At 45.9% G+C, this 12,735-nt stretch overlaps 1 long non-coding RNA gene across 1 annotated transcript in view; it reads left to right on the top strand.

Moving 5' to 3' along the window:
* The first annotated feature begins 12,602 nt into the window (after window positions 1-12,602).
* The window catches only part of LOC132455790 (uncharacterized), a 5,622-nt gene continuing 5,489 nt past the window's right edge, over window positions 12,603-12,735 (top strand). The window contains exon 1 of the long non-coding RNA XR_009525335.1: window positions 12,603-12,735. This exon is cut by the window's right edge and continues 54 nt beyond it. This is a non-coding gene — a long non-coding RNA (uncharacterized LOC132455790).

Raw genomic sequence — 12,735 nt, 5'->3', positions numbered from 1 at the left:
AATACATTTGCAGTTATTGCAGTGTCACTTTGTCACATTGATGAGAACATGTGCCGAGCCCCACCCTGCTTGGAACGGGGGGGGGGGGGGGGGGGGGGGAGCCCAGACGCTTTAGAGGTCACACTTTAACCCCTTCGAGCCCTTCTCAGTCCTGAATGAAGGGAAGCTGCCCCCATAGAAAGCCCAACCGGCAGCCTCTCAAGAAACCCATCTCAATCATGCTAGGAGCCCTGTCTGCCCTTGACTTTAATGAACACTGCATGCATGCTTATTTTGTGTGAGAGCATCTCAATGTGGAGATGGTGTTGTTATGTGCGTGCAATGTGGTGTGAATGTGATTCAATACATCTGCTTATCTCCTCCCCTTCCTTCCCTCTCATGTAGCAGGCTTGCACATCAAAACGTCACAACGCAAAGACCGTCGCCATTTTGTAAGGACAGGAGCATTCGAATAATTATTTTGTTGGTGGCGATGTTTATTTGGTCATTGTTTAGTCATTTATTATGAAATTATTTGGCATTATGTGGAGTCATTGTAATTTTAAGCTGCCACGGCATTTCTCATGCAAGATTTCATAAGCCTGGTATATTTAAGTGAATGAAACTCTCTTGATCCCTCTCAGTATGGTGGAGTATCGCCAACAAAAGATCCCATGATGCATTCTGATGTGCAAGCCCTATCGGTTAGCCAAATACAAGTATTAGCCGACTGTGTTCTCCACCACGGGAACACAGGAGCAGTCTGCCAGCTACTGGGTTGCAGTTAAGACAAAAGTCTTATCTAGGGCTCTGAGGTGTGAGCCGTTATGCAACCGCTCCCTGGATACAGAGTAAGGAGGAGAATACGGAAGCAGAGGAAGATCCCTCATGGAGAAACACACCGCAAGGCGGTGCTGGAGGTGTGTGTGGGTGGGTGTGTTTGTGTGTGTGTGTGTGTGTGTGTGTGTGTGTGTGTGTGTGTGTGTGTGTGTGTGTGTGTGTGTGTGTGTGTGTGTGTGTGTGTGTGTGTGTGTGTGTGTGTGTGTGTGTGTGTGTGTGTGTGTGTGTGTGTGTGTGTTTGTCTGCACGTGGCAATGGCGTTAGGAGCTGAAGCAGCGGGTGTCTGTAACACAAGGTAATTTGACAGAAGAGAGGGGGGTAGAAGTTTTGACAGAGATACTGATGTCAAAAGTTATTCATCTCTAAGGTAATATGAGTTTGCATCATTAAAACCGAGCAAATGAAGACAACAGGAAAATATTGATGGCTGGAGAAAAGAGCAGATATTAATTGTATACAGAATTATTAATGACTGAATATGAGTGAAAGGCAGCTACGTGCAAACTGGGGGGAGTTTAATGGGGATATATGGTGTAAGTATGATGGATGTATGATGGATGTATGGGAGATGTAAGATGTATGTATGATGGTGCATGATGGTGTATGATGGATGTATGATGGATGTATGGTAGATTCATGATGGTTGCAGAAAGTAAGCAGATGAAAATAAAGTAGAACTTCTCGCAGCCCTTGAGCTAAGTCCTCAGGTCGTACCGGATCCTGATAAGATCCCGGGGGATTCCCCTGGATCTCCCGGTACAGGGATGGACTCCTGAGGACTCCGACAAGTTAAGCAACTGATTAATCCCCGACGTGTGAAGAAGGTAGAGAACTCAACAGCCCCGTGCGGTCCAAACTCTCATCTCTGTGCCTGTGTCTGTGTGTCACTGTGGGTAATGAGCTCAAGGTGCAGCCAAGAAATAAGTAAACCTTCTAAAATAAATGTGATTAAATACGCCCGCGTGACCGCAGGAACCGGCTGCCGTTTCCTCCGGTGGAGAGGGCGGTGCCGCGGGCGCCACCGCTGGTGGAAGGAAACGACGACCAGAGTTTGAGGTCCGTGGTGACAAGCGCCGGAGGTAGCCCTGCGGAGTACTAGCAACAGGGCCCGCCTGCCCGCTATCTGTACCGTACGCGTGTCCGTTTATCATCGACTGCGTTGGCTAACGGGAACGTTTGCACATTATGTGTCGGTGTGTGTTCATTAGCAAATGTAACATTTTATGGGAACATGTGCAAAACTGTATATGTAGAAATGTGTGTGTGTGCGTGTGGGGGGGTTTGTGTGTACGAGTGTGTTCGTGTTTGCGGTATTTGTGTGCGAGTGTGTGTGTGCGCATTTGTGTGCATGTGTGTGTGTGTGTGTGTGTGTGTGTGTGTGTGTGTGTGTGTGTGTGTGTGTGTGTGTGTGTGTGTGTGTGTGAGTGTGTGTGTGTGTGTGTGTGCACATGTCCATGCAGGTCCCTGATTAGTATGCTGGGGCCATGCGGTTGTGCACTGACAGCCTGGGCCTCTGGGAGCGGCAGAGCCATGAATTCTTTAGCATGAGGCTGCGTGGACGCATGCTCCCACCACGCCTGAGAACACACGTCCAGTCCACAGGAGACAGGCAGGCAGGGAGAAGCACACACACACACACACACACACACACACAAAACCCGACACACACACACACACACACACAGATACAAACACACATATTTCCACAAAACACAACACACACACACACACACAAACAATTGCACACTCTCTCACACCACACACACACACAAACAATTGCACACTCTCACACATACACACACACAAACACACATTTGCACACAGACGCACGCGCACACAGACGCACGCACACACAAACACACACACACACACACACACACACACACACACACACACACACAACACACACACACACACACACACACACACACACACAACTACACACACACACACACACACACACACAATTATTCCAACGCTTGTATGCCTGCAAGCCATATTTGGTGCTAGCCGCAGATCCCTCTGACCCACATACACACAGTAAGCATTTAGCCGCCTCGTCAGAATGAGCATTTTTCTGTCACATCACACACAGGGAAAAATCTGAGGGAATTTTCAATCTCTCCTCGCCTTTTCTCTCCCCACTCTGCCTGTGGAGATCATTGGCCAGAATTCAGGGAGAAGAGTAGGGTTGCTAGGCGACAGGTTGTGGTTGCCATGGTGAATTTAAGTGGAACAGCTGGTCCAATCAGCATAAAGTACGGGCAAGCAGGGGCAGAGCCAGCGAGGCTCATGCCAACACAGACAAACTGGGAGGAAAGGCTGCTGAGGTATGCAGGGTGAACAGAGGAGAGGAGACAAGGAGGCAGGAGGGAGGAGGGAGGAGATAGGAGAGATGGAGAGGAGAGGGGAGGGGAGGGGAGGGAGGAAAGAGGAGGGATGGAATGGAGAACAGAGAATGGGAGAGGAGATGAGAAGAAACAAGTAGAGAAGGAGAGAGGCGGAGAGATGGAGAGAAGGAGAAAGGAAAGAAAATGAAAGGATAGAAGAGGAGGAAGGGAGGAGAGGAGAGAAGAGGTGAAGAGAGAAGAGTGCATACGGAGAGACCGAACAAGACAGGGAAATAAGATAGAGGAGAGGAGTGAAAGAGATGAGAGGACAGGATTTATCTTATGATTATTTCCCTGGAACCTGTGTGTCAGAATGCCGTGTGTCTGTCATTGCCTGCTCCTTGCCCTCTCTCACGTCTTGGCTGCCCTGCTCGTCACCGTACCTATGACTCCATCTTCTTTAGTCCGGGGAGGCTATTTTTCAGCATCCAGCCTCTATTTGTTTCATCCTATTATTTTCACAATAACTTGACCTCTTCTCCTCTCCTTTGATCTATTATATTTTGACATTGCGCCAACTCATGAATAGATTCAAAATGTTATCTTTGCAATCCACAGTCCCCGCTGGCAAACAAGTTTTTGCAGTACAAGTGAAAAGAGAAGTGCTGAACGAATCCCATGAAACTTTCAACATGAATTTCTTTCATAGAGGAAAACACATTAGTTGAACTTTTGTATGTTCCCTGTTGATGACTGTGAATGCTAAAATCAAAAGAGGCTAGGTAAGTCAATAACAAACAGATGACAAATGAACAAGGCCACACTGCACGCTCCATCAAATTACCTTTGTAATATACTGTCGATTTGGAGTAAGAGGCTATTCAGCACTTTCACTAAACATTGTGTGTTCTTCTATCTAAAACATACAGGAGCACATGTTTGGTGAGGGTACAGCCCATTGCCTAGTAATGAATATAAATATACATTTGCACAATGTTCACTGTTGTGTATGCACGTGTTAGCAACTGAGAGTCGGATTAAAGCAGATAAAGTTTGCACAAGTACTAACGAAACATCTTGTCGCTGCTTTTTAGAATATACGGTACTGTAGACCTCAGGTAGATCTGAAGGGTCCATGGTCCTATTAGGCTAAATGGATACCACTGGAGCAGCAAAATTAGAAAAAGTACAACACAAACATTAAAACAACACAAACAGTCAGACAAGACAAACTGTAAAACAATGCAAACAGTATAACAACACAAACAGTATAACAACCCCAAACAGTAAGCCCTTTTTTTGGGGGGGGGGGGGGTTGTCAAAATAAGCATCATAAGCGCCTAAATGTCTAATACTTCTCTTGTCAAGCTGCGGAGAAACCAGAGCAGATGTTCCCTCTGAGTGAGGGACAGCAACGGCAGCTGTTTTATGTCTCTCTGCTGAACGTTTCACTGTTGATCACAACTGAAACTTGCAAATAAATCAAATATATGCACGTAAACAACAAACGTTGAGGATTTACTGCTCTTAAAAGGGAATTGTGCATTTAATAGTCACACACACCCTCACTCTATATACTCGCACACACACACACACACACACACACACACATACACACACACACACACACACACACACACACACACACACACACACGACACACACACACACACACTAACACACGTCGGTTTAAATGAGCAGGGCAGTTGAAGTTGCAGCACACACATACATACACACGCACACACACGCATGCACACGAACAGACACGCGCGCATGCACACGCACACAGATACACGCATGTCTGTTTAGATGAGTAGGACATCACAGTTAAAGTGTGAGTCATGTTTTTCTTCCCCTGCTCTTTCACACAAACGAAACAGACCCTTTACTCATGCATGGTAGTTTGCATGCAATCAAAGTATATATACACACACACCCACACACACACAAACACACACATAAGCACAAACACAAACACACCAGGTGAGGCCTTTCCCCCAACGACAATCAGTCAGAAGGCAAGACCCGCTGGAGCTCAGCATGCAGGAAAATGCATGTCTACTCCTCGAAGAGGACACACACACACACACGCACGCGCGCCGCAGCGCACGCACGCACGCACGCACGCACGCACGCACACACACACACACACACACACACACACACACACACACACACACACACACACACACACACACACACACACACACACACACACACACACACACTCTCTCTCTCTCTCTCTCTCTCTCTCTCTCTCTCTCTCTCTCTCTCTCTCTCTCTCTCTCTCTCTCTCTCTCTCTCTCTCTCTCTCTCTCTCTCTCTCTCTCTCTCTCTCCTGGAGCTGTCGCGCATGAACGGGCACACGGGGGGGGTGCAAAATGAGCACAGACTGCCGTTGCTGTAACCAATCATGGCAGGGCACTTGTCCTACTCACTCCCATCAACAGCAAAATTACATTTCTTCCACGCTTGTTAGAATTTGCTCTTTTCCTTCAGGGGGAAACAAGCCTTTGATCATGTGAACAGAGGTAGGAATTACATCATATCTTACATTTATTTTTTTATTTTTTTTGTGCGGCAACGCTGATGAATTTAGAGGGGAGAGTTGGGATATCAAATGCAAGTGAAAGATATAACACATATTTTCGAATACATTTAAAGGTGGAAAAACAAAAGAGGAGCATTAGCTTGCTGCAAACGCTAGCAATTGAACTGAGGAGGGCTCAGAGCGCCGCTATAGCTCCCAGCAGGGACCATTCACACTGGCATAGACTCAGTCACACCTTCCTTCTGTCATTCACACAAAGCATACTGGGAGGCATGGTTTCCACGGCGACCGAGAGGCACCTTTCCTTGAAGACGGTCTAACGCGCGGGGCGGCCATAGAGGGACATTCTGCTCAGCCTTGGGTTTTTTCTCTTCCCAGCGCTTCTTGTTGAGCTCAGAGCGACAAATGTACGTCCAGGGCAAACACCTAAACATATCTACATGTTAAATTCACTGGAGGTCGAATGAAAACAGAGTGCACCACATGGGTACGAAGCCCACCAACGTTTAGTATGCTAAAGATAAGGTATGCACTTCACCACTCCCTGTGACAGGGAATCACTGCACTCTTGATCTACTCTACTAAAGAACGAACCCAAACACACACACAGACACACACATCTGCACCCACAGCCACTCACATGTCCATGTGTGTGTTTGTGTGTGTGTGTATTTGTGTATGTGCGCGTGTGCGTTGTGTGTGTGTGTGTGTGCGTTGTGTGTGTGTGTGTGTGTGTGTATTTGTGTGTGTGTGTGCGTGCGTGTGTGCGTGTGTGTGTGTGTGCGTGTGTGTGTGTGTGTGTGCGTGTGTGTGTGTGCGTGTGTGTGTGTGTGTGTGTGTGTGTGTGCGGCACTCACACAGTGCGCTTATGTGAGTTTATAAGAACGGAGTGCCGTTAGTAGTGATTCCGCCCTCGGCTGGGGCATTAACAAGCCTCTTAAAGAGCCGACTAGGATCCCCTCCAAAACTAACCTGATTTAGAGTGGCAGCACCGCGGCGGTGGGCTGTGCCAAGTCCCCCTCCGTCCCTCCGGACCCGAGCCCCAGCAGCCCCCGGTGGCACGCAGCACAGACCCACATTGTGTTTGCCCACTGAACCACAAGCAATAGCAGTTTATAACACAATAAAACACCACCAGGAGGCATTAATTGGTCATAATAGCCAGTGAGCGGTTAAGATGATTTACACCTTTATTGTGAGGGGGGAGAGCAGATAGGACGAAGAAGAAGAAGGAGAAGAAGAAGTAGAAGAAACAGAAGACGATTACAATTAGACATGTGTGATTCCTGTGCTTAATTGGAAAACCAGAGGGGCTTTTAAACAGATTTCAGAATCACCCACACATGCACGAGCACAAACACACACACACGCGCACGCACGCACGCACGCACGCACATACACACACATACACACACACACACACACACACACACACACACACACACACACACACACACACACACACACACACATATACTGTACATACACACTCTCTCATTAATACACTCACACACACACACACACACACACAAACACTCACCTGCCTGCAGACCCATACACACACTCTCACACACACTCAACGCACACCCTACACTTCACACATAATGAAATACGGCTAACTGCAAGATTTTTTTTTAATATACAACTGTCAAATCGTGTTATCTGAATATTAACTCAATCAGACCAATAAAGTGAATTAATTACAGTTTGGAACCTGGTTACACTAAATCCCAAATCCTGATAGCAGTCAGCCTGTTTCCAGATATGGATGTATCTGATGGGCTCCGGCGTGGGCCAGCACTACACCAGATCAACCCTGCTATCACTTCACCCACCCTTGGGTGTGCCAGCATCTTATTTGACCAGTCAGGGCAGGCGAAGGTGGGGGGGGGGTTTGGGTTGAAAATAATATACATACAACAAATTACCTTTGTGACCCTTGGAGATGTCCGAGCTTGGCTCATCCTACTGGCCCTTCTGCCGCCCCCCTCCCCCCTCCGCTCGGACTACCACTCCATACACAGCTTAACTGGGGGCCATGGTGGTCATGTATGCACATAATTGGTACTTTACTGTCATAGTAAATTCATATCACCCCCGAGTCTGGAGCTTGCAGGAACAATGCCGGAGACTGGAACAAAAGACACGGTGTGTGTGTGTGTGTGTGTGTGTGTGTGTGTGTGTGTGTGTGTGTGTGTGTGTGTGTGTGTGTGTGTGTGTGTGTGTGTGTGCGCGCTGCGCGCGTGCGTGTGTGTGTGTGCGCGCGCGCGCGTGTGTGTGTGTGTGTGTGTGTGTGTGTGTGTGTGTGTGTGCATGTGTGCGTGTGTGCGTGTGTGTGTATGTGTGTGTGTGTGTGTGTGTGTGTGTGTGTGTGTGTGTGTGTGTGTGTGTGTGTCTGTTCATGGGCGCTCCACACAGCGGCTATGATAACGGTGGCGAAGGCTAGTCAATAAAAACAATCATCTGTAATCTCCTTATGGTGGAGACGGACGAGTTCTCCCTGGTGACGCGTACAGGGAGAGCAAAGGCTGAGGCAGACGCTGGCCACGTGACCCAGCCGTCCCTACCGTTGCCTCGGCGGCTCCTAGAGCAAGCTGGGGTGTTGTAAGAAAAAGTCATCGATGTTGGAGGCACGTATATAAAGATAGAAGATGGAAGATAGAAAAATATGAAAAAAATGACAATAAACTCACATAGTTATTTTAATGGAGATTACTTGCTTCTCAAGCAATGCACACGTGAGTCTGAAATTATGGGAGCAACGTGCATGCAGATATCCTACATGACGCATGCATGACCTAAATTCAATAGGAGCACTAGTATAATACATACCGTGGTCATGGCTCCATTAGCTTTCTATATCACTGATTCATTCGATTGTATGTGTGTTTCTCTGTTCTGGTGGGGAAGGGTCCCCAGGTCTATTAAACAGCTGTATGCTAAAACCCCTCAGTGCTCCTAGATCTCGGCCCTTCCATCCATTCAGCCGGCAGGCGAGGGGGGATGGGAGAGGTCACGGGGGTGAAACTACACCGCAATTGCTGCGTTGCCATTTGTAGAGCACTTAATTTGATATGTATTTTGATCCGTTACAGAAAACTGCAACAACACGGCCGGGAACACCACACACACACGATAATTAAAAGGTAGACAATGGAGGTTGAATTCAGACAATCCTGTTTATTTGTGTTTTTATTTCATATTTTCACAAGGCCACAAAGATGAGTGTTGAAGCGTCGCTATACAATTCTGCTAACTGGTTTTGTTGTTTCGTTTTTAATGTGCACCTTTATAAAACCTTGGACATCGTACTGTTACATAACGTCTCTAAATCATCACCCTCTCTCTCTGTCTCAGTATCTCTCCTTCTCTCTCTCTCTCTCTCACTCTTGTTCACTCTTTCTCTGCCCAACTCGTCCCTATCTAATGAGGGTTTGGTCGAGGTGCCCATTAATTGCAGGGCTCACTGACACTGTGCATGAGAGCAGAGTGCACATGAATATGAGAGGTTTATTCAGTACACGTGGATCGAAGAAATATTGAAACGTGGTTGGTCTTGTGTGTGTGTGTCTGTCTGTGTTTGTGTGTGTGTATGTGTGTGTGTGTGTGTGTGTGTGTGTGTGTGTGTGTGTGTGTGTGTGTGTGTGTGTGTGTGTGTGTGTGCGTATCTGTGCGTGTTTGTGTGTGAGAAAAAGAGAGAGAGGGAGAGAGGGAGATGGGAGAGAGAGAGAGAGAGAGAGAGAGAGAGAGAGAGAGAGAGAGAGAGCGAGAGAGAGAGAGAGAGAGAGAAGAGAGCGAAAACTGGAAAGAATCTTTCCCTGTAATGTCAATGAGCATGAACGATAGAAATGGGGTGAAGAGCGGATGCATGCCTAGGTATGACTTACATTCCTTTAAACCTTACCAGTCCATTCACTGTTAATAATATTTACGTTTATCACAAATAATAATAAAACCAAATTATACATCTTCACCTCTAACTCTATATCGCACACATAACCACATTAAACATGCTTTTATTTTTATTTTGACACATTTTTTAAAAGGCATGGAGAGATTAAGGCAATTTTTCTCCTGACTCTGTAACAAACAAATCGATGGGAAAAGCTTTTGACATTTAGGAGATAGTGTCAAGTAGGCCTACTCTGCTTTTAGTATTAAGGGATTCCTTAGGCTAGTGTTCAAGGGAATTAACATAACTGAATTGGACTATAAGGAAAAAGACAACTGCCAGTCATGAATATGAATGGTTGTGTATTTCGACCGTTTTCAAATCTCTGTCTTTTGTTGCGCCTCTGTTGCGACTCATTCTATATAGCTCACAGGTGTTGATGAAAATCCTCAGTAAAGCACAAATAAATACAATTCCAGAAAACAATAACAATATAATGCATGAATAAACAATTAGCAAATAAATAAGCCTACATAAATAAAGGCCTACATACTGTCATCTAATAGCAGGAACGGAAGATTTAGTGAGTAGGCCAACCCAAGTCAAAACGGGGCGAGAGGCAAACCTCAATTGAAATTGCAGCGAATGATTATAGGCGATCATAATCTCAAAGACGGTACCAAAACAAAACCACATCAGACATCAGATTTGTTCCGTCGTTATTTTTTTTGTCTTTATCCATCACTCTGTCCCTCTCTCTCCCAACACTCCCACTATCTTTATAACTATCTTCTCCCGCGTGCGTTCGCGTGTACATGTGTGTGTGTGTGTGTGTGTGTGTGTGTGTGTGTGTGTGTGTGTGTGTGTGTGTGTGTGTGTGTGTGTGTGTGTGTGTGTGTGTGTGTGTGTGTGTGTGTGTGTGTGTGTGTGTGTGGACAAGGGTTTCGGTCAACGTTTGTATGGTCGCCTGCTAGTTACCATTTGGCCGTGCGGCCGGCGAAGAAGGAGAGAGTGCGAGGGCCTGGGCCCCTCGCTGCATAATCATACACAGGACAGCTTACTAGGCCCCTTGAATTGTTCGCCGCGAACAATAGATTCTTTTGTGAATGTGTTTCTCTTTCTTTTGCTGGACAATACTGGAGGGTCCTCCTGGCTCTACACTTAAGAAATGTTTGCAAAATTATACCTCATTCTACATGCACCCTCCAAACAAGTAGCCGAGCCCTGTCAATATGCGAGTGTGCTGGTTAGGAGGAAATACAGCAAGGACGGACACTCTTTGATGTAGGCTGGTGAGGCTACAGTGGGCTGGTCTGTAGGCTATTTAACAATCACCGTTTTGTTTCAGCGACAGTACGGTAACAAAACCACGCAATTTTCCATTGCGTGGGTCACGCAATGGAAAAATGAGGGAGGGAAGGAATAACTGTGCCCTATTTTTTTTTAAAAGATAATAGACCAAATAACAATGAGATCATATGCAGTGAAACTCCACTTAAAGGTTTAGAAAGGTAGGCCAATGCCTTAACATGTTACCCATATGAAATAATTTGACGTTACGTTTCGTTCTGAGGGGACAGGGACGTGATATGTGGCGGGCGATAGGATGGGGATGTGCGGGACAGTCGTATGGCGCGGACGTGCCATACGACCAGCGCTGACCTCTTCCCGTGATGAATGGGCCCATAAGCAGATGCCCAGCTGTGCTTATCCAGGCCTTCAACTGGAATTTCGAAAATCGTATGATTTTCCTGGGAAAGTTGGAATCTCAAACTGGAGCGATAACGACAACTTTTACTTCGGGTGGAATAGTATTCTACTACGACTAATAATAATTATGGCAATTTATAATGATGTTTATATTAGTAATAACCATAATTCTTATTCTTATTATTTTCATTATAATTATTATAATGATAATAATAACAATAATAGATATAACAATAATAATATCTAAATAGTAGGCCTAAAATACTTAAATAATTCAACGCCATTAATTTAGGCTCTTATCCGCCAGGAAGGCCTTATCAAGATGTATTTCAGTGATTGTACGTAATTAAAAGGAAATCAGATATCAGCGGCAATAAGATTCGCTCATTTTCTAAATTCAGAAGGCTTTACGTCCAATAATCCAAATGTTTCTATCTATATTATTGTAGGCCTACATATCGATATAATACCAATACAAATGTTTGGCCTATGCATACGCTATTTTTTATAATTAAATTTCCAATTAATATAATACATTTAATATATAGGCCCCTTGTTAATGTAAATTATGGGCCTTACTAAACTATGTAAGTATAAAACATAGCCTAATGTAGGCCTATTATATATATATATATATATATATATATATATATATATATATATATATATATATATATATATATATATATATTTATGTGTGTGTGTGTGTGTGTGTGTGTGTGTGTGTGCGTGTGTGTGTGTGTGTGTGTGTGTGTGTGTGTGTGAGTGGGTGTGTTTGTGTGTGTGTGTGTGTGTGGGGGGGGGGGGGGGGGGGGGGGGGGGGGGTGGGTGGGTGTGCGTGTGTGTGTGTGTGTGTGTGGGGGGGGGGGGGTGGGTGGGTGTGCGTGTGTGTGTGTGTGGGGGGGGGGGTGTTGCGTGCGTTCATATTATGCTGGAGAGATGCAGAACGTGTTATGCCGTTTTCTTCTGCTGCAGGCTTCAAAAGTTGGCTGTTCACCTTATTTTGACAGAAACATTATTGTTTCATAAATGTTAACTTTAAAAAAATAATCGAGTGAAGAGCCCCGTTCACGTGGAAAGTTGAAACTTTTCCCTCGTGCAATTCTAACGCACACGGACATTTTTCCCAGCGCACCCCAAAAGTTTAGGGGCCGTTGCTTGCACAACTGGGCCCGATTCTCTTCTCCTCTTTGTTGTGGCTATTGTGGGGGGGGGGAGTGGGGGGGGGGGGGCTGCGTGTTGGGATTGGGGGTGTAATGAGGGGGCTGGGACCCCCTGATGGGGGTGCATTTGCTATCCAAAGACCGTTAGACAGTGGCTGAATGAATGGCGCTTGAATGTCATTGTAATGCACGGGTCCAGCTCCCCCTTCATTCAGCCTCAGTTGTAGGGGCCGCTCGGAGAGATGGGGAAAGAAATGCAAGTGAATTTTG

This window comes from Gadus macrocephalus, chromosome 1 (assembly GCF_031168955.1).
Source record: "Gadus macrocephalus chromosome 1, ASM3116895v1".
Classification (NCBI taxonomy): domain Eukaryota; kingdom Metazoa; phylum Chordata; class Actinopteri; order Gadiformes; family Gadidae; genus Gadus; species Gadus macrocephalus.
Note: the sequence above shows the minus strand (reverse complement) of the source record. Positions and strands in the feature narration are given on the sequence as shown.